The sequence below is a fragment of the Siphateles boraxobius genome, unplaced genomic scaffold (genome assembly GCF_051911475.1).
Source record: "Siphateles boraxobius isolate OS27281-9 unplaced genomic scaffold, OSU_SipBor_1 46, whole genome shotgun sequence".
Lineage (NCBI taxonomy): Eukaryota > Metazoa > Chordata > Actinopteri > Cypriniformes > Leuciscidae > Siphateles > Siphateles boraxobius.
Genome location: NW_027509097.1, coordinates 10,243,822 through 10,265,284, shown reverse-complemented (window position 1 = coordinate 10,265,284; position 21,463 = coordinate 10,243,822). Strand labels below are relative to the sequence as shown.

At 44.2% G+C, this 21,463-nt stretch overlaps 1 protein-coding gene and 1 pseudogene across 1 annotated transcript in view; one reads left to right on the top strand and one right to left on the bottom strand.

Annotated features, from left to right (window-relative positions):
- Positions 1–19,908, top strand: part of uts2r (urotensin 2 receptor) — a 63,727-nt gene extending 43,819 nt beyond the window's left edge. Inside the window, exon 3 of the mRNA XM_077201260.1 lies at positions 18,867–19,908. The gene's annotated coding sequence lies outside the window, so the exon portion shown is untranslated. The remainder of the gene's footprint in view (positions 1–18,866) is intronic.
- On the bottom strand, positions 1,898–2,717 carry LOC143710272 (ubiquitin-conjugating enzyme E2 L3 pseudogene; annotated as a pseudogene).
- Positions 19,909–21,463: the final 1,555 nt, after the last annotated feature.

The window sequence follows — 21,463 nt, the reverse complement described above, 5'->3', positions numbered from 1 at the left end:
TTTTATCAACCAATTACCTGGATTTAATAAATAAGAATCAAATATAGCAGACAACATAATCATGACATGATCGCGCGCTGGCGTGCCGCGGTCACTTGTATTGAAATCTCATCATAAATTAACCGAAACTCAGTGTAGGTCTCACAGACATGACAGATAGGCCTATATATAAATAAAGCTTGAAATTTCATTAAACGAAACAATTCAAAACGAAAACAAATAGGACACTCGCTGATTATTTAATCCATGATGTGCATTTCTCTCTATGCACGTTCATACGGAAATGGCGATCATCAAATTCATTAAACGAAACTATTCAAAACGAAAAGAAATAGGCTAGCCTACTCTCTGATTATGTAATCCATGATGTGCATTTCTCTCTATCGTTCACTATGGAGATGGCGATTCGTCAATTTCTCTAAACGAAACAATTCAAAAGGAAAAGAAATATAGGCAGCATACTCTCTGATTAATCCATGATGTGCATTTCTCTCTATAGGCGCGTTCAATACGGAGATACCAATCGTCAATAGAGGGAATGCATTAACGTCACTTTCCCGCCGGAACACGCCCCCTCAGCCGGACTGAGTGGCAGAAGAGCAGCTGCGTGACTGGATTTAATAGGGGAAACTGCGAAAACGCAAGTAAAACAAACGATTATCAGTTTAAACTAAAGATTGGACTCAATATAGTGTTCCTTACTACTTACTAAACATCCAGTGATCCATGGATATTAACATGCAGCCAGGAATCGTGTTTCCTGACATTTATATGTGCCTGATTTTGACACCGGGGAAATACATACAGCAAATTTGCCTGTGAACGCTTTATATAAATAATATAGGCAGGTCTAAATCCAGGTGATCACTTATATCAATGTTATATATATCATCATATCGTCTAGACTTAAAACTTGTATAGTTTTTTGTCAGTGTTTACTTAAAAATGTCAAATTCAGAATATACAGTGGTAAATATTTGATTGATGAGTTGTCACTGCAATATATAACAATACAATATATAGAGAATGATTTTACCACTAAATTCAGCATATTGACACAAAAATAATAACTGCAAATCCACCTTTCGCTGCCTGGAGTCCAGTTGTTTCTATGAATTGCAGCGATCTATTTGCTTGTCTGTTCTGTAGCTTTAGGTAGTCTGTAAAAATATTCCTCGTATTTCTTGTGAAATCTAGTTGTACAGTCAGTCTCAAAGCTCTTTCCCGTTTTAGACGCGTTTTGTGTGTTTTTCCGCAGCATTCACGCTGAAAACCAATGCTGCCGCTCAGTCTTTTTGCCACTTGTGGGCGTAACCGCAGTCACTCCGGCCAACGGTGACGTCACGTGCATTCCCTCTATTTCTTTAAACGAAACAATTCAAAAGGAAAAGAAATATAGGCAGCATACTCTCTGATAAATCCATGATTTCTCTCTATAGGCGCGTTCACTACGGAGATATCAATCGTCAATTTCTTTAAACGAAACAATTCAAAACGAAAAGAAAAAGGCTAGCCTATACCTTCTGATTATGTAATCCATGATTTGCATTTCTCTCTATATATGCGCGTTCAGTAGGTGATGGCGATCGTCAACTTAATCTTTGCAGTACTGACAGAAAAGTTGTATTAATAAAAATCAATGGACGCGTGTCACCGGATTTACAAATGCACTTCTTGCTTGTTGTTTGTTAATTTAATTTAAATTAATTAATAAAATGAATACTTTAATTGTCATAATTAAAATAATTAAATATTATTTTTGTTTTGTTTTGTTTTTTGCCCGATCTGGTATTCAGTTTCTGAACGGTGTAGGCACAAGCCAACAGTTTGGTGACGCTGTCTGAGCCTTATGTCATAATTTTTAATTAGTCACGGTAATACCGTATAACAGCATTATATAACGGTCAAACAGCATTCATAACTGAAACGCCCTGTATAATTTCCAACTTCTTTCTCTTAAGTTATCCTCTAACAAATTGTTATGCTTTCAAACTTCAGAAAGAAAAAAATAAACAACATAGTAAAAAGTTAGTAAGGGGCCTCAAGCTAACACCAGAAACTCAAGATGTCCTCACGGTGTCCTGCTTCAAGACGGAGGCTGCAGCTGCGCAGTACTTCTCCAGCTTGACTAGAGTGACAGGTGGAAAGGAGAGGAGAAGGAGGGAAAGCGGGAGGGAGGGATAGAGGATGGCAATTAGGTGTTGGGAGGAAGGTAGTAGAGCGAGGGGAAGAGGATCAGAGGAGTGGGGGGGGGTCTGGGGCTACACACTTGTCTGGTATTGCTAGTCCACTGGCCGCTTTTCGCCATGTTTCTTTGTAAACTCTTCTGCATTCTTAAAGAACTTTTTACGGTCTTTTGAGTATTTTTCTGCTAGGTCGGCCCTCAGAGGGTGTCCTGGCTGTGGGTCGTTCACAGGGGCAATGAGCGACTGAATTACTTGGTCAGTTTTGGTGGCTGCTTTCCAGTTCTCTGCACTAATAACAGGCAGGCAGACCTGTCCCTTCTCGTCAATGTTGGGGTGGTAGATCTTCGTTTTAAACGTGATCTTCGGTGGTTTGAATGGGTACTCTGCAGGGAAGATGATCTCGATCCTGAACGCCCTTTTGTCGTATGGAGGATTGTCTGGAACAATGAGGCCTTGCCATGTCAATATGTTTGATTCATCAACTTGAATGTTACGGAAGTTTTTCATTCCAGATTTGCGGATTTCTTCAAGCTCGTCTATAGAGCAGCCAAGAAGCGAGCCTCTCTCCACGGTACGACCGATGATGCTGAAGAGGTACCATGAGAGATGCGAGACCGGTGTGCTTCACAGGTGCTGCTCATTAGCAATCGCACCACCTGCCTCGCGCCGTTCTCTCACGTCCCTCGGCCGTTCTGTTTGCCACACATACACACATACAACTAGTGCCAGTACATCATTACCGGTATTATAGTAACAGACTTTGTTGGATTCTGTCATGTACAATCCAACAAAGTCTGTTACAATAATAATTATAAAAAAGATTTTGAGGACAGTTACACTGTATTGAGACAGTTGAAAAATAATAATATTTTAACAGTTTTCAACAATAATTGTCATTGTTGAACCCTTGCTCTTATTATGTTTCGATTTCGCAGTTTTGTCATTATTTTAGCAAATCATTTATTTTTTATGTTTTGAGACAGTTTGTTTTAAGAAGTTTCAAAGAGTTAGTAAAAGAGTAAAGTAAAAAAAAAGTTAAGTAGGCATCTATTTTTTATTAAGTATTTATTTTGTATTAATACATAATCTCACTGTATTCATTTATAATGTACCATTATTGCGTGACATTTGTGTCAATAATCGTCAAGCACAGGTGACTTCACGTAGTGGGAGGGGGCCCGCAAATCAAATTCTGCTTAGGGCCCCCAAAAGGCTCGGACCGGCTCTGCTTGCCACAATATTAACTAAGGAAATGGAAACTGGGGTAAAAATCTTCCTCTGATCTCAGTGACAGGGACTTCACTGCAGGGTTTACTTACACAGAAAACACAGTGGCACTGGTGTGCACACACTTCTGCCCATTCACCCGCTGCTTTAGCTGCTGTTCACTGAACTAGTCATCATCAGGACTTCAGCAGAGACACCTGATCCAGAACTTTGCATTATCCATTCATGGGATGCATCCAACCTGACCTTGGAGGATTTGTCCATGAAGCAGTCAATGCCATTAAAAGCATCTAATTTATATAATAAATAATTGATAAAACATACTGGACCATATTTTGTTTTATAATGAAGGTGAAATAAGTGGTGAGTGGATGTTACCTTTCAAATGAATCAAGAGAAATAGTTGATTTAGATGATACCACTCCTCCCATTCATGAAACATTATGCAGATATAATTTTAAACCAAGTGTAAAATGTAAATTTCTTACCTCAAAGGGAAAATTTCAAATAACATAATTTAACTTCTACTGTCACTAAAATGCACAAGGTATTGCAATATGTCATTGGCAGACACTTGTTTTGTGTGTTTTTTTCCAGTATCAACCAATGTTTTATTTAATTATTTATTTAATACTCAGCAAGAACACATTAAATAGACCAAAAGAGACAGTAAAGTCATATATACTGCTGTGTATGTATTCTGTTAAAGATTTCTAATTTAATTGAATGCTGCTTTTATCATAAAAGTATCATGGTTTCCACAAAACATATATGAAGCAGCTCAACTGTTTTCAATATTAATAATAATAAAAAAAATGTTTCTTGAGGACCAAATCAGCACATTAGATTTGTGAAGGATCATGTGACACTGGAGTAATGGCTGCTGAAAATGCAGCTTTGCCATCACAGGAAAAAATTAAATTTTGTAACATATTGAAATAGAAAACGTCTCGGTTACGTATATAACCCTTGTTCCCTGAGTAGGGAATGGAGATGTTCCATCGTGACGACGAATGGGGTTTCGCTTAGAAAGCCTATCAACTTTGAGTATTACAAAACGAGCCAATGGCAAAGAAATGCCATCGGTCTGCGGAATTTGCATGGCACAACTCCGCCTCACCTCGTGGGTACAAAAAGGAGGACGCCAGCAACATGCAGATATGTTTCTTCGCTGAGGAGCCAAGACTGAGCTCAGGCGATCCCCGCGGCACAGCGGAAAGTGTCAGGAAGACGTAACGTCTCCGTTCCCTACTCAGGAAACGAGGGTTACATACGTAACCGAGACGTTCCCTTTTGTTGTCACTACGAGTTCCGTCGTGACGACGAATGGGGTTCCAGTCTAATCACACCACCTTCAAAGCTGTGTTCTAGTGCCCTGCGTAAGTCTGAGATCCCTGTCGTGAAACTGGCACAGACTAAGGACTCCTACTTATCACAGGAATACCAAGGTACACTGCGAAGCATATCTCATATCTCAGAGAAAATATGCAAATAATGCCAACCCAGACGGGGGGAATTTACAGAATAACATATGACCCGGTGGGATACATATGGGGAACACTGGGGTGTCCAGCCCGCAGGGTGGAATATTTCAACCCCTGGGGTGGCAAGGTGGCTTGCCAAGGGAAAGACACAAGCTCAGAGAGGCTTACAGTGGAAATACACATGTGGGGGTCGCCCAGAGGGGGGACCATGCACACGGAGGCCAGCTAGCCAACGCGCAGGCAATAGACACTGGCATCGACGTCAGCAGTGCTGGAGGAACTCAGGGCTTGCGGGGAAGCTCACCTGAGGAAATATCGCACGTATCCAGTCCGTGGAGTAGAATGGCGAGCAAGCGAAGTCACCTGAGCAGGTCCTAGTACTGGCTGGCCGAAGAGAGTACATGAGAGGACACTGGCTCCACTCGGAGATTGTAGAATCTGGCGAATGTGTTGGGTGTCGCCCAGCCTGCAGCTCTGCAGATTTCTGTTAGCGAGGCGCCATGCGCTAGAGCCCAAGAGGAAGCCACACTTCGGGTGGAGTGGGCTGTCACACCAAGGGGGCATGGTCGACCTTGATGCTGGTATGCCAAAGCAATGGCGTCCCCTAACCAGTGAGACAACCTTTGCTTGGAGAGAGCCTTTCCCTTCAGTTTCCCACCATAACAGACAAAGAGCTGGTCTAAGGTCCTGAAACACTGCGTTTTGTCTACATAGGCACAGAGAGCGCATACTGGACAGATCAGTGCCAAGGCTGGGTCTGCCTCCTCCAGGGGCAGCGCTTGCAGGTTCACCACCTGGTCCCGAAAGGGAGTGGTGGGAACCTTGGGCACATATCAAGGCCGGGGTCTCAGGATCACGTGAGAGTAGGCCGGCCCGAATTCCAGGCACGCTTCGTCAACAGAGAATGCATACAGGTCCCCTACCCTCTTGATGGAGGCCAATGCAACCAGGAACGCTGTCTTCATTGACAGGAACTTAAGCTCCACTGATTGCAGAGGCTCAAAGGGAGCACTCTGCAGGGCAGTTAAAACCACTGAGAAGTCCCAAGAGAGAACGAGAGGAGGGCGATGAGGATTTAGTCTCCACGCTCCTCTCAGGAACCTGACGATCAGGTCGTGCTTTCCCACGGACTTACCTTCAACTGCGTCATGATGTGCGGCGATAGCGGCAAGATATACTTTCAGGGTGGAGGGAGACAGCCTTCGCTCCAACCCATCTTAGAGGCGGCAGTGGCTCAGTGGTTCATGTTGGTTGTCTACAAACCGAAAAGTTGGTGGTTCTAAATGCTATATTGGATCTGTTTGGGGCATCTGGTGTCCTCTGATGAAGTGATGTTTTGGGCCCAGTGTGAAATCTGTTTTACAAGATATTTAAAAGGGAGAAAATATTTTTTTGTATTTTTTTTTACAGTATATTGTTAGGACCCCATTTTTCAAAACATCTTAGTTCCATGCAAGAAAGAAAGTCATATGGGTATGGCATGAGGAGTAGTAAATTATGATATACTTTTAGTTTTTGAGTGAACTAACCCATAAAGTCCATAAAGTAACCCAGAACAAGAGTCTGTCTGCTGCCGAAAATTCCAGCGGTGCTACGGAATCGGAGGATGACACGGACGTGTGTGTTGTTACTCACCCGAGTTTCGCACCCCATATGGATAGCGGCAGCCAAGGCCTACAGGGTCAAATGGTCGTCTTTCTGTAAAGTAAGTTTATTTTCATTTTGTTAACACGCTAACGTGGCAGGTTCATTGCACAAATATCTTGCAGTTAAGCTAGCTACTGTAGTGGGAGTGGTCTGCGGAGCTGAGCATTGCAATGCACTATGGGGATTGTTGTCTACAATCCACAAGCACTAAAAAGTAATTTTCTGACCTTCTCCAAGAAGGTCCCAAAATAGAAATTTATGATACTATTCTACTACATATATGACCCACTTTCAATACATATTCATTTCTCCACCGGTGGAATGACCCTTTAAATTGCAATGATATATCACATTGTTGTGTTTTTTTTTATTATTATTATTGATGCCGTCAATAAATGTAGCCTTGGTGAGCATAAACATTTTTTAAAAAAAAGTTTTATCAACCTCTTTTGAACAGTTTTAGATTTTAGATTAAGTTTTGCCTTTATCTAACGCAAACTTTATGGGTTAGTTCACTCAAAAACTAAAAGTATATCATAATTTACTCCTCCTCATGCCATACCCATATGACTTTCTTTCTTGTGTGGAACTAAGATGTTTTGAAAAATGGGGTCCTAACAACATACTGTAAAAAATTTTTACAAAAAATTAGTTTCTCCCTTTTAAATATCTTGTAAAACAGATTTCACACTGGGCCCAAAACATCACTTCATCAGAGGACACCAGATGCCCCAAACAGATCCAATATAGCATTTATAACAAACATCTTGCATGCACAAAGCTGTCAGGGAAAAGGCACCCTTTGTGATGTCATTCTTTCATGGTGACTGGAAAATAAAATGTGACTGAATCACACAGTCACCCAGAAACCTAGGGGTCTAAACACACATCCTCACACAGTATCCAATTATGTTCAGCGCTTAACCAAAGACACAGGACTGTGTAGAGGAGAAGTGCCCTGCAGTACACCAATAAGCACAGGGGATGAAACTCACTGGAATTAACTGAAATGAGAATGGGATGGAGGTGATCCTGGAACCCAGGCTTCATGACAAAGTGGAGTGATACAAATACTTCACCCACCTGCCATCTCTATATAGGGAAGATGTGTAACACATATCATAATACTCATAATAACGGCAATTTAGAAATCCTGCTTCATGGGCTTTTGCATTATACACTGTTCCTCCCTGCTAACCTGCAAATGAAGCACTCTGATGAGGAAGCTTAGGCAATACTGTACTGTTCAGATGGCATGCTTCAGGGGTGTACTGGCCAGGATTACTGCATCCAGAACACGATAGATGGAGCACAACTGATAAGGACAATGAGAGAGAGAGAGAGAACCATGGCACCTGTTGGCATTCGATTGCTGCTTATGTGCTCTCTGGCTGGTTGCCCTGCCCTCGGTTTCTAGTCTGCCTCTTGCTGTCTACATCTCACTAATTTACAAAGCATTGCAGGTCATTCCACAGACCGCACCATAATGCACTGTATTATTGTGTTCAACTGCCAGCCAAACACTATATTCCAACAGCTTGATTTAATTAGAAACAACACAATAGATTTACAAGTCCAATGCATTAGACCATCAATCAGACCACAGAACAATACCTGCTTTTTGTGTATTTTCCCCCATATTTTTCACAGATTCCTATTTTAATTCCCTTAAATTCTCAGCAGATAAATGAGAGGTAAATCAATTCGGCGTATCCTGAAGGCAATTAGAGAGAAAGCAGAAAACCTTGGTGACTAACACCACCAAAAATGTCCTAAAAAGACTATACCCAAAACATGGATATTCTCTCCATTTCATTGTTTTTTATAATCAGCCAGTGCTTGTCATTGTTGTTGGTGAATTAATCAGGGTGGCAGTTAAACAGTTTTATATTGGGCTGGTATTGAAATAGAAATAAGACATTTTGTGACCTATAAACGTGTACAAATAAGTACAAAGCACAGAAAAGAACAGGGAGGACAGATAGCAAATACATGTGCAGACAGATCATTCTGGTTCATTTGAAAATATATTACTTTGAAGTCAAACAATGGTAATTAAAGGTTGTCTTAACATTCTTGCTGTTTTAAATCCTTTTGCATGGAAAATAAAACAGCTTTTATTAGGCTACTGATATGGCTGGAGGCTACATCTCATTTGAATTTACATTTAAACATATTTAAAAGTACTATTCATTTCTTTATAAACACAACTGTTTGATGGTGAAAGAATTACAAATGCAGTGCATTCAAATCCCTAAAGAGTGTGAGATCTAAAATCTTTAATCTACAGCATTAAAAGGATATCTTATTTCTATTGCGCTTTGAAGCAGGGTACTATGCCAGATGGGACTGTCCATATACTGTAGGAAATTTAGGCCTATGTTAAGTTGCATAGGATAAAACATGCCTAATTAAGCAATAAAACAAAGGGTACAAAGCTTTATATTTAGTAGTAGTATACAAACAGTTTTGAACTCAAACAAAAGCTTGGAGTGAGCTCAACAGATTTCATGTCAATTGGAATGGCTCCTAAACAGTAATCACTGCATTAATCAAAGCTCAAGAAGCAAAGTAGTGTGGCAGCTGTGCTCCTGGAAATGGAGATTGTCAAAAGCTTTTTTCCACATTTAATTTTTGTATTGTATTTTCACTAGTGACTGGATTGACTTAAAGTAGCGTTAAAGGGCCGTACAAAATTATAACCATCCTAAAGGGGTTCAATTTTGTCCGACCAGAATATACTCATAATTCAGGGCATCACTCATAGAATGCTCCTGTAGGTGCTAACAGACCAGATGATGCTTGGTGCCTGACTAAATCTAATTTATTGGATTTTCCCCTCTTTCTTTCACCCAGTGATGACATTTCTTCTCTATTTCCTAGTAATCACAGTAAGGAGATTGTGGGCTGTTCTGCCTGGCTGCTCAGCCCCTGATCTTCTGGCCCTGATGCAAAGTCATTCTGTTTATAATGAGCACAAGCTTCATTTATTTTGGGCTCATTTCTAATGACCGCTGTCATATAATGCACTGTTCTTGCCTTTTCTGGAGAAAATTTGCTTATTGTACATCAGGAGAGAAGTCTATTTTTGAAAATCTAAACAAGTACTAATGGAGAATGTGTCTGCTGAATGAATATGCACAAAATGGTTAGTGGCAGAAATGCAATTTATTGTAGGTGTTAAGAGGAAAACATTTAGGAGGGACATTTTTGGACATGACAAGATTTTGGTTGGTAGGATCTCAGAGATTTTTGGGAAGCCCGTTGCACAGCTAATGGAATTCACACAGTTGGAGATTGATTGCAGTGTAAACAATCTGTCTGCTAATCTGTGATCGGTAGGGCTGCGCTGCTGGTCTGTCCGTCAGATGTCACCTTGCTGAAATCCCACAGTGATAATTCCTCGGATGAGGACCTTCGTGATTCTTTTATTGCCCAAAGTCATTGCCTAAATGGCCATTGACAGCTGCACATATAGCAACGTACCCCTCTGATTTAGGGTTAGAATTAATTACTTCACTTACTTGTATGTTATGATTTATGTTTGTCTCTGCTGTGTTGCCATCTTAATAGGTGTTTTTATTTAAGAAATTGCACATTAGCAAGAGTGTTATACTGCTATTATACTACAACAATGAAATAAACAAGAAGTTAAAAATGAGAAAATTACTTTTTAGACAGAGTATTTCCACTTCGTCTAGTTTTGCTCTGTGATGGAAAATACTTTCTGGCACAATATAGCTGCCGTTGCATCATCCAGGTGGATGCTGCACTTTGGTGGTGGTTGAGAAGATTCCCCCCTTCCATGTAAAGCGCTTTGAGTACCCAAAAAAGCGCTATAAAATGTAATGAATTATTATAAGTTGTAGTAGTATTATTAAAGCATGATCAATTGTTGTGTTTCCTTTCTGAATAAATTGGTGTGTTTTCAAAGTTCAAAGGGTTTATTATGATATGTACAGTTCCATGTACAATGAAATTCTTACTTTGCTTTTCCACCCTGAAATCCCGTTAAAAAAAGAAAAATACCATGTAAATTACAAATATTAATACAAACAGTGCAATATTAATATATTGTTTGTGCAAATCTGGGTGCATGGGTGGCTGTTTTAACAAACTGGTTAACTTAATGATTCAATGACTCACTCATTAAGCAAGTCACTTTAATTTCTGACTGAATACATTTTTGAACTAATTGATTAACAGAAGTTATCAATTTTACACCCAAAAAAGCCATTAACGTGTTTCATTCCTGAACCAGTGTTGTTAAACTAAGAAATCGGTTGAATGAGATTAGAGGACGTAGTCATAAAGACAGCCACCTACTGGCATAGACCAGTTCTCTTACGAGAGGTTCTCTCGTATTGCGTAAGTTTAGCTTACGCTACGGGAAAGATTCATCTTCTCGAGATACTGAAGCCAAAAAATTATCCTTAATTTTGTATACCTTGTCAACGCAGTGCAGCAGCTAGCAGACCTAGAGCAGGCCATCTCGCGTGCTCATTGGCTGCCCTGGGGGCAACTGCTGCAGCCTACCAGTGAGCACGGCATGACGTCACGCCCAATGAAGGGCGCCCGCGCCTTTATAGCGTCAGAGCCCGCCAGATAGGCGTGGCTTAGCGTATAAAATAGGGGCTGTAGGCTGAATTCTCTGATTTTTCGACTCTTCAGCGAGCTCTTCGCACCGCTGGATTTGAGAGAAGCCACCGCCGCCGTCGAACAGCGAACAGCCAGCCTAGGACAGCGCTGAGGAAGCCGGCCATCTTCGCCACCCTCAGCCATCCGTGCGAGCTACGCTATCCGGCGACGTATCCTTTTTTGCTTATTATTCTAAAAGAGCAGCGAGCGTCTTTTTAAAGATGCCTCGCACTTCCTGTGGCACGTGTAAAGCCCCGCTCAGCGCCGGAGACCGCCACCTGATCTGCGCTCTCTGCCTGGGCCTGGAACACGCAGAGCTCGCCCTCGCGTCCGGGGGCTGCGAGCTCTGTGAGGAGCTTCCGCTGTCGACCCTGCGGGCTCGACTCGAAGCTTTCCACACCACAGCAGTCACTCCGCCCCCTGTGGGACCGCGCAGAAAGAAGCGCCGTTCCCTGAGACAGCCGGAACCTGTGGCCACAGCGACGCGCTCGCCGGAGAACCTCCCTGGAGCCTCGCTCTCGCCTTCCCCACCTCTCCTCACCGACGCGCAGCTGCCGCTTGCGAGCCTCACTGCCGTCGCTTGGATGAGTCCGAGGGACACGTCACAAGAGACTGCTGCTCTATCCTGGCATCAGACAGCGAGGAATGGTCGCTTCACTCCGCCTCCTCGTCAATCCAGGAATCCACCCGTACCCGCGCTGGAGCTGACGCGGAACTTATGCGCCTGCTGACGCAAGCTGTTGACCGTCTCGGGCTCGAGTGGTCGCTGCCGAAGGAACCCGCGCCGAACAGGCTCGACGGCTGCTTCCTTCAAAGTCGCCGCCGCGCAGTTTCAGAAACTAGGCCCGCTCCATTCCTGCCGGAACTTCATGCGGAGCTGACGAAGTCATGGAATACACCGTTTTCTGCTAGACTTCAGTCACAGGCCTCCGCGTCGCTCTCCCGAGTGGACGGCGCCACCGAGAAAGGGTACACAGCGATTCCCCCTGTGGAAGAGGCGGTCGCAGCGCACCTTTGCCCGCCCTCCGCGAGATGGCGGTCACGGTCAGCCCTCCAGTCTAAAGCCTGCAGAGCCACTTCCGCCTTGGTCGGCCGCGCTTATGCCACCTCCGGCCAGGCCGCGTCTGCTCTACACTCGATGGCTGTGCTTCAGATCCTGCAAGCCGACCTCCTCCATGAATGGGATGAGAAGGGCCGGGACCCAGCTGCGGTTACGGATTTGAGAAGCGCGACGGATCTCTCTCTCCGCGCCACCAAAGCCGCAGCCCAAGCCATCGGACGAGCCATGGCCGCGTTGACCGTGACGGAGAGGCACCTCTGGTTAACGCTTGCGGATATGAGGGAGACTGAGCGAGCCACCTTTCTGAACGCGCCGCTTTTCCCCACTGGTCTCTTCGGCCCAGCGGTGAACGGGATTGTTGACCGCTTCTCTGTGGTACAAAAGACCACGCAGGCCATGAACCTCTTCCTGCCGCGACGCTCGAGTTCCACCACAGGCCGCTCTCGCGAGAGACAAAGCCAGCCTCCTGTGCGAATCAGCACCCAGCGTCCAGCACAGCCTCAGCCTCAGCCTTCGCAGCGACGTCAGGGCGGCCGCCCTAGATCGCGCTCAGACAGCCGTCACAAACCGCCGCCCCCCAGAGGGCCTCGGCAAAGAATCAGGCTGAAGTCCGAGCACGCAAAGCCCTCAGCGAGAGCGTAAAGACGCGCGTGTCCCGCTGCGGCCCGACCGCCGTCAAAGTTAATTTCCCTGTCAGTCCCTTCGAACAGGCTACTGCAGTGGTTCAACTAGCAGCCAACGAGCCGGTTTATTCACCCTCTCGCCTGCACACAAACGCCGTTTTCACGGCGACCCAGAGAAATCTCAAAAAGAGTATAATGTCTGGTCCGGCTCACGCCGTCAGTGTTTTAAGTGTAGTGAATGTGCCCACGCCCCAGTGTTCACCCCTACACATAAGCACCCCAAATCCCGTGTCACTCACAGAGCACACTCTCATAAAGCGCAGAAAAGCCGCTCGAGTGTTGAATGTAAGAAATGTGTCCACAGGTCTGTGCCCACTATCTGCCCGCTCTGTTACACGATCAAAGAGGCAGGTTATGAACGTAAGTCTCGTGCCCGCCAGAGAGCGCTCACGCTTGCTAACACAAACCTCCCCCCGGGCCCCGCCTGCGCGTTTAAGTGTTATCACAAAACACAGGGCGTTAATAAAGCGCTCCCCATCTATTATGATCGAGGCGTCAGATACAGTTGTAAGTCTCGTGCCCGCGTGCGCGCGCTCACGCTTACAGAGAGCTCTTCCGCCCAGAACGCTGCTTGCGCGTCAAAGTGTGGTAAAAGTATGTTCCCCATCCCTTATGATCGGGACATCTCACATAAGTCAGCCGGTTTCGGCTGTCAGCGAGCGGCCATTGCCCAGAACCGAGAGCGCGCGCGCCACGCTCTCGGCTCCGGTTCAGTTTCACAAGCCCGCAAATGGCGGCGGTCTGAACCCGGAGGCCATTCGCCCCCTAGCGGCTCACATAGCTGCGTGGGAAACTATCCCAGGGATTTCAGAATGGGTGTTGAGCACAATAAAGCAGGGCTATACACTTCAATTCATTCGCCGTCCCCCGCGCTTTCAAGCCCGGACCGCGACGACAGTGAATGCGGAAGTAGCACACCTACTTCACGCAGAAATAGCAAAGCTGCTGAGCAAAGGGGCTATAGAAAAGGTACCGCCTTCTCTGAGCGAGTCAGGCTTTTACAGCCGATATTTTCTCGTACCCAAGAAGGACGGAGCCTTCAGACCTATCCTAGATCTGAGATATTTGAACAAAGTGCTTGCAAAAAGACCGTTCAAAATGGTTACGACCAGGAAAATCCTCGCGCACGTTCGCCCGAGGGACTGGTTTATTTCTCTAGATCTGAAGGATGCCTATTTTCAGATTCAGATAGTACCCCGTCACAGGCAATTTTTGAGATTCGCCTTCGACGGTCAGGCATATCAATACACCGTCCTGCCGTTCGGCCTGTCCCTGGCACCCCGTACATTTACAAAGTGCATGGACGCGGCGCTCGCCCCCTGAGAAGTCAGGGGCTGCGCATAATGAACTATCTGGACGATTGGCTGATATTGGCACAGTCAGACACAGAACTACTATCTCACAGAACAGTGCTTCTCAGTCATCTGGAAAGCTTGGGTCTCACGGTCAACTGAACATGAACAGAACTGGACTCGGTGATCATGACGGCTCGTTTATCGACACAGCGCGCGCGCCGTGTTCGCCACCTAGCCGCATCTTTCCAGAAGGGCAGCTTTCTCCCTTTGAAAATATTTCAAAGGATGTTGGGCTGTATGGCATCAGCTGCAGCGGTGCTCCAGCTGGGCCTACTGCGCATGCGCCCGCTCCAACGCTGGTTGAACGCTCGCGCGCCTCGCCGAGCCTGGGTGTCTGGCGGCCAGAAAATCAGAGTGACTCAGACCTGCATAACAGCTCTGCAGCCCTGGTTAGTGGCCGACTGGTACCAGCAGGGAGTAATGATGGGAACCATCTTTTATCGGAAGGTGATCTCGACAGACGCATCCAACTCGGGTTGGGGCGCGCTGTTCGAGGGCAGACCGGCCTTTGGCCAGTGGTCAGACTAGGAGAAGGGTTTTCACATAAACTGTCTGGAAATGATAGCGGTCGCGAACGCGCTGAAGTGCTTCCTCCCGTTCATACAGGACCAGCATGTTCTTGTCCGCTCGGACAACACATCTGTGGTATCCTATGTAAACCATCAGGGCGTGTCAGATCCAGAAATCTCTGCAATCTGACGGAACGCCTCCTTATTTGGTCACAGATGAACCTGCGCTCGCTGAGGGCGGCGCATGTGCCTGGCCATTTGAACGACGGCCCAGACAAACTGTCCAGGGACAATGTTCCCCCAGGGGGATGGTCCCTGCACCCCCAAATGGTCCAGAAACTGTGGCGCCTATTCGGCAGAGCGGAAGTCGACCTGTTTGCGTCAAAAGACAACGCTCAATGCCCGACGTTCTTCTCGAAGGACGAGGACGCGCTGGCCCAGGTTTGGCCCAGCCTCCCGCTATATGCTTTCCCTCCGGTCTCTCTGTTGCCACAGGTGATCAAGAGGATCAGGGAAACGCGCCACTCGGTGCTCCTCATAGCCCCGCGTTGGGAGAATCAGACTTGGTTCCCGGAACTGGCACGGCTGTCACATACAGCTCCGTGGCCGATTCCGGTGAGGGCAGATCTCCTCTCTCAGGCTCGCGGCACGATCTGGCATCCCCATCCAGAGCGCTGGTCTCTGCATGCATGGTTGATCAACGGGTACTCGTTGCCCTGCCAGAAGGAGTGATGAACACGATCACGCAGTCTAGAGCCCCTTCCACGAGAAGGCTCTACGCGTCTAAATGGTCGGTGTTCTCTGGATGGTGCACCGACAGAGGTCTGGACCCGCGGACTTCCGGGGTGGCGCAGCTGCTCACCTTCCTACAAGAGCTGTTGGATAAGGGAAGGTCCACATCCACGCTCAAAGTATACGTGGCGGCCGTGGCAGCGTTCGCGGAATCGACGCACGGCCAGTCACTGGGAAGACATGAGTTGGTCATCCGCTTCCTTAGAGGAGCTAGAAGGATGAATCCGCCGCGCCCGCCGTCGGTTCCCATGTGGGATCTTTCATTGGTCCTCGAGGCCCTGAAAGCTTTTCCATTTGAACCACTAGACTCCGTGGGGTTGAAATATCTATCACTAAAAACCGTTTTTCTGACTGCACTGTCGTCAGTAAAACGTGTAGGGGATCTGCACGCGCTGTCTGTCAGCGCGTCGTGTCCTGAGTTCGGACCAAATGACTCTAAAGTCATCCTCAGACCTAGACATGGTTATGTCCCTAAAGTGATGGGCACTCCATTCAGAGCGCAAGTTATTTCGCTGTCAGCTCTCCCAGCATCTGACAGCGAAAGTGATGTGAATCTCCTCTGCCCTGTCAGAGCGCTGAGATTTTACATTACGCGCTCCGCCTCCTTCAGGCGTTTGGAACAGCTTTTCGTTTTGTTTGGTGGGCGTGCCAAGGGGCTCGCCTCCTCGAAATAGAGCCTGTCCAGATGGATAGTGGACGCTATAGCGGCAGCTTACGCGTCAAAAGGTCTGCAATGCCCTCTGGGCATCAGGGCTCATTCCACGAGAGGCGTGGCCTCGTCGTGGGCATGGTCCAGTGGAATTTCTATCCATGACATATGTGTAGCGGCGGGCTGGAGCTCCCCGTCTAACTTTGTCAGGTTTTATAACCTAGAAGTTCCTGCCTTGCAGGCTAAACTGTTGTCAGTCTGAAAAAGAGGTGTATTCTGCCCAGATCTCCTGCTCAGATCACTTTCATTACTCAGCTCTCCTGGTTGAGCTGCACTAAGTAGGGTATGTGCCATATGACTATACAGACCGGCGCGCTGCTCTGTATTCCCTATGTGTGTTTATGTACAAGTGATGGCCCGCGTGGCTGGCCACCTTATTTTTTTTCCACTTATGGGGTTCCCCTCAAGCTCGGGGTCTCATGTGGATGCTTGGCGCGCACGGCGTTGACAAAGTGTTCCCGTAGCGTAAGCTAAACTTACGCAATACGAGAGAACCTCTCGTAAGAGAACGATACTCGGTTACTAACGTAACCTCGGTTACCTCTAGAGAGGGAACGAGTATTGCGTAACCGGCCGTGCTCGCGCCACGAGCGACTTCGCTTCAGTCGTCGAAAAACCAGTGAATTCAGCCTACAGCCCCTATTTTATACGCTAAGCCACGCCTATCTGGCGGGCTGTGACGCTATAAAGGCGCGGGCGCCCTTCATTGGGCGTGACGTCACGCCGGGCTCACTGGTAGGCTGCAGCAGTTGCCCGCAGGGCAGCCAATGAGCATGCGAGATGGCCTGCTCTAGGTCTGCTAGCTGCTGCACTGCGTTGACAAGGTATACAAAATTAAGGATAATTTTTTGGCTTCAGTATCTCGAGAAGATGAATCTTTCCGGTAGCGTAAGCTAAACTTACGCAATACTCGTTCCCTCTCTAGAGAGAACCGAGGTTACGTTAGTAACCGAGTATCTTTAAGGCAGCACCATTTTTAATTTTTGACACAAATGAAAATTAGGCTATAAGGTATAGAATTACAGTGCATTCAATGGATTGTACTGCTGTTTAACAACATACTGATTGTTCAGCTGACAAAACATCTTTCAGGGGAAAATAAAAAAAAACTTCCAGTACACAAAAACTCCATAAAACAGTTTTGAAAGTTGCAAGTTACTAGAAAATTGCATGATCTATGAACTTTTTTACAGTGCCTGCCATTGTAAATACTGTAAATCTATCCCTCACAGTCTTGTTTTCATCTACGTTAAATTCAATATGGCGGGTAACCTGACGTCTAAGGTCTATATTGATGTGACCTGCATGGAGAAAGAGTCAATGCCTGTCAGGAACCTGCAAACCCAGTAGCACTTTATTCTGCCAATAAAATTTGAGGACCGGAACTAACTGTTACAATTAGGTACATGTGGATGCAATCTTCTATTTACATAATTCAAATGATGCTATACTGTAAAATTAATTGAAATATAAACTTGCTATGCAGTGTTAAACTAAATATTCAAGTGTAGATTCATGGGGAGAATGTAATGAAGTTTAATGTTAAATAATATACTACTGAAATGACCTTCAAGACTAAACACAGTCAAGTATTTGAGTGAGCAGTGCAACCGGTTCTCAGTTCACTAGGTCAACAAATCTTTGAAGCAGCTGAATAGATCGCTCTATTATTACTGTGTTATTTAAAGCACAGACCTATATCTCACCTTCTGATAGCTTCAAGGGTTATGGAAGATTTTGACTCATGTCATGACAAGACACAGCTAACACCAGCTGCTGTGTGTCAGCACCTTCCTGGGCAAGGGGACAAGCCCGCAATCGTGACACGAAGGTGTTTGATTCCACACTATTCTTAGGTTTATATGCAAACAAAGCTGTGGGACTGGACTCAATATGGTAGGTTATGACTAGCGAGGGGGCAATATGGTCACCAAAGAACTGGAGTACTCTCATAATTATGCTTTTTCAGTAATTTTTCAGAACTATTTGGATTTTTTTATTGAAACATAGCTTTCTTTCATTATAAGGTTAGCAACAGAGAAAACCTCACACAAATACGAACATCATCTAAATGCCTCTGGATAATTGGATAAAAAAAGGGATTTATCGCTCTTTGTAATTCAGATGTCAAGTAATTCTTGTTGTTTGCAATGCCATTGTTCTCAAACAGTTTGCATATTGGGAAAAACCAGACCTCTATAATACTGAAGCAAGTTTAAAGTGAAGCAAATGATACCTTTTTTGATGTATTAGAGGCCAGAATCTATAAACCACCATTTTTATGGATCACACCCTGTAGGCTGTGCATTCTAGTAATTGAGCACTACCGTAATAGGTCATAGGAAAATGTAAGCTAGATAAAGCAGGAGTCTTGGCCCCCATGCACTGCTTAATCAATTCCACACAGAGCAAAGAGTTTGCACAGTCACATACTGTTCTTGTTCTTTCTCCCTTCTGTTCAAAACCTGACCATATGGGAGAGCAGTCTGGGTTAGCACGAACCGACAGACTACGAGCATGTTTATCTGCCAAATCAGCTCCACATAGTTTAACTGGTTGTTCTGCTGCCGTTACAGGGAAAGATGACTTTCTGGGGCAAGACTAGAACAAAGCAAGCCAAGACGGCTGGTATCTCACTCCTCCAAACAGAAGAGGGAGAGTAAAGGAAGAGCAGAGTGGGCAAGAGAAGAAAAGCAAGTCACAGCACAAGGAGTATCCCAACATTAAGAGGCCAATGTGGGGTTGGAGTTGCCACCACCTCACCTGTTGATTTGTTTCAATCCTGGATGACTTTTAAGAGGGAAAAAAAACAATTCCCAGTTCATCAGTTTTCTCAAACTTTGGGCTATTATCACTGTGAACTGGGTTATTTTTATATATTTATTTTTTTGATCATCTGTCAAACGTTGTCATCAAGGATCAAATTTCAAAGCAGGTCAATAACCAAGAGAAAAACGTGAGAACTTTCATCTCCACCTCTCCCTAGTGACTCACTTTGATGAGAATAATTTCCTTCAAACAACTGCAACAGTAGTAATCATTATCTTTCCTAACATGACTTACATAAAAAAAGAGGCAAATGCAAAAATCAGTTTCTGTCATATTTATGAAAATATTCTTGCTGTATTTGATCATTTTGTCTGTGTTTGACATGAACCTGTTATCTTATATTTGCTTTTGATGGTTTGATTATCTTCATTGTAGGGTACTGTTTTGCAGCCGTGGCAATGCAGTCATGGAACCCTTCCCTTCTGCACACCCTTTTATTTTTTCAGAGTACTTTATTCTATTCATCTGGCCAGTCAAATGGATTCTCTCTGATCACTGAGGATTCTGTCTCCTACATCCTGTTCTCTTGAGGCCGACAAGACTGGAGGGTTTGCATTGACCTCAGACTGATGTGAGAGGTGTTCCTCCAAACTACAATGCAAAGGATGCCTGGCTTTGACTTCTAATGAGTTGGACATTTATACTGCCCATTCTGACAAGTCAGAACCCATCCATTTTGAAGGCCTATACACAAAGTGTATATGATACACACAATGCGCACAATATGAGCATTGCAGAGTGAAACTCACCAACTTGGCAACTTTATTTTCCTGACTCCAAAAGAATAGATTATTTCTTAATAATCTTAATTATATTCACACAGTGAATATAATTAAATATATATATATATATATATTTCTTAATTATATCTTAATGCACAATGGCGCTTATTATTGTTGGACTCTCTATTTGTATTACACAAAAGATAAACAGGAAAGTACTGCCCAAAGTTTGTATGTTGCTTTGGTACGTTGAATCTGTGGAATGCCTGTTTTGTTTTTGTACAGAGAGTTTAAATATACTTGGTAACACGTTACAATAAGGTTTAATTCCTTAATGATATTTATTAAACTGCATTAAGTATAAATTAACTATCATAAAATAATAACAAACATTTTAAAGCAATTAATAATCTAGGTTAATGCTAATTTAATTTTAAAAGTACTATTGTTCACTTTTAATTCATGTGTATTCACAACATGGACATGAACTTTTGATTTGAGTTGGAATTATCGTAAAGCTTCAGCTAAGAAAAAAGCTACAGTGTACAAAACAATCAGTCTAGCAACAAAACAAACATTGCATAATTATTACTGTAATATTAGAACTGAGGTCCTCGAAGGTATTGTTGTCACAATACTGGAATTTCTAACTTTGATACAATAACTATATTGATATTCGATTTTATGATTCCATTTTACCATTTCCGATACTACCGGGAAAACCGCCATAAAACCGCATTGCTGAATTCAAAACAGCATACTAGCATACTACTCTTACTATGTCTGCCACAGCAATCGTAGTACAAGTAGTTTACTACTATGTGGTTCCGAATTCAGTGCCAGTTTCCATTGGTTGAACTTTCAAATGACGTTGGAAAACACAGCGTCATGATCGTGACATGATCGAATCCTGGAAGTCCTATAGCTTTAGCCAAGCAGCATGTCATGTCAGTCCGTGATCTACGCATTGTCTTATGTTGTGTTTGGACTCATTTGAGACCACCTGCTCTAAATAAAGATATGTGATCTACTTATGGTTTACTAAAGTTTTGTTAAGTGACAAACAAAAACGTGGCACAAACGCATCTTGTGTCCACTGCGGCTTGGTATAGTTTGGTCTCTAATAGAAACAAATAAGCTTGTTGTATTCTGCTAGTGGTGAACTTTTCAACAATATATGACACAAATCTATCAGGTATACACAATGATTTTACAGATCACATTTTCATGATTTTTTTTCACACTATGAAAATAGAGCACTTTTAATATGTCAGCAAATTTAAAAGCACTTAAGTTACAGCATATTCCATATTCACTGTAAAGCCAAGTATCTACTTTATAATTTAAACAACAATTGATTTTGGGAATTTATGTAAATTGGCATCCCTGATCGAAATATCGATATTTTCACAAAACTACTTGGGTCATTTTCACTACAACCGATTACTGAGACATGTTACAGGATGAGCAGAGTGATATACAGTGTGTCATTATGTTGAAAATAAAATGTTAAAATGTGGTATTATACATAAAAATTTACATTCACCTATTAACAATGTCATTGTTATTTCATGATACCTATGCACTAATGTTCACAAATTATTGTAAAGTGTTACCATATA